Source organism: Lathyrus oleraceus, chromosome 7, assembly GCF_024323335.1.
Source record: "Lathyrus oleraceus cultivar Zhongwan6 chromosome 7, CAAS_Psat_ZW6_1.0, whole genome shotgun sequence".
NCBI classification, from domain to species: domain Eukaryota; kingdom Viridiplantae; phylum Streptophyta; class Magnoliopsida; order Fabales; family Fabaceae; genus Lathyrus; species Lathyrus oleraceus.
The window spans coordinates 456490979-456492759 of record NC_066585.1 but is presented as its reverse complement, the minus strand read 5'-3'; positions in this window follow the sequence as shown (position 1 = coordinate 456492759).

Here is a 1781-nt window from a genome sequence, read left to right as displayed (position 1 = left end):
AACATAGCTTTTATTTTATCACGAACGATCAAGTTGTGTCTGCTTAATTCGCAATAGTTTTTAATCAGTTTGCTTAATTCAGAATTTGGGAATATTACTCGCATAATTTCCTTTACACTTGTTAATGGTAATTGTAATCGAATAGGAGCAGACCCGTTAGGGATTTGGAATTTTATAAGAATCAATGATAACTCGGAAGATGATGCAGTAGGTTGGTTCGTGTCAGCTTATTTTATAATCACTTTTAAAAATCACTTTTTCGAATCTAAACCAACCAACCCCCCCCCCTTTTGTTCTATCGGTAGATTAATTAAACAAGAATCCTGTAGAACGATATTTGAGTCAATTTATCGTTAAACTACATTTTTGAAAAACTACTCGTTTTGATCCGCATGCGACAGCGGATCAAATTGGCGCCGTTGCCGGGGATTCTTGTTTCTTTTAATCGTTTTTAGAGTCATAGGTTTAGTGTCTAAGCGTATAGGTCCTAGTTTCCTCGCAGTTTCGTCCAACTCGCGTTTTAGAGTCCAAATCGTAAAAAAGTCGGTTTTTGAGAAATTGTGTTTGTTTCGAAATCTGCTTCGGGTATCCAAAATTCATCATTTTTCTATTTTTAAGCAATTATTTACTGTTTTCACCGTCTCGAAAAAAATCTCAAAATTATATTTTTAAGTCATTAGATTAATTTTGGTGTCAGTTTATTTTTTTGAATTATTTTTGATCGATTTCTTTCTTTGTGTTTTTTTTTTTACTTTTAGGACATTGTTGGAATTTTCACTATTGTTGTTGTTGCTGCATTGTTGTTCCGTTAGTCCTGGCTACTAGGTCTCACTGTTTTGAAATTGTTGCTTTTGATCCTGAAATAGAGAGAACTTTGCACACACAACATACAACAGTCCAGGCTACCAATAGCTCACCACCCACAATTGAGTCTGATTCTGAGTCTAACTATTTGCATAACTTGTTTGCTTCGAATTATGAACTTGATTTTGCAATGGCTGATAATAGAACCTTAAGGCAGTTAGCTGCTCCTGATGTGAATTACAATGGTTTGTGTATTGAATATGATGTTGCTGTTGTTCCTTTTGAATTAAAATCGGGTTTAATACACTTGTTGCCAAAGTTTAGTGGTCTTGCAGGTGAAGATCCACACAAGCATTTGAAAGAGTTCCAGGTGGTGTGTTCTACACCATTGAAGCCTGAAGGGATCACCGAAGATCACATCAAACTTCGAGCTTTTCCTTTTTCATTGCAGGGTGCAGCAAAGGATTGGATTTATTATCTCGAGCCAAACTCAATTGCAAGTTGGACAGCCCTGAAAAAAGTGTTCTTGGAAAGATATTTTCCTGCCTCCAGAGATGCCTCAATAAGAAAGGAGATTTGTGGTATTTGGCAAGGCAATGAGTCGCTGACCGAGTATTGGGAGAGATTCAAGCACTTGGTATCTAGCTGCCCTCAACACCAGATCATTGAGCAACTCCTCATCCAATACTTTTATAAGGGGTTGTTACCGATGGACAAAAACATTCTTTATGCTGCTAGTGGTGGAGCATTAGTCGATAAAACTCTAGCTGCTGCCAAAGCCCTTATTGAAAATATGTCTCTTAATTCTCAACAGTTCACCACTAGAGATAATTTTGTGCAAAGCAAAGGCGTGAGTCAAATTCAAGTTTCTTCCAACAAAGCTTTAGAGACCAGAATTGACGATCTCACTGCCTTAGTCAAACAGCTGGCAGTAGCAAAACCTCAAACAGCAACTTTGTGTGGCATTTGTACTTCTC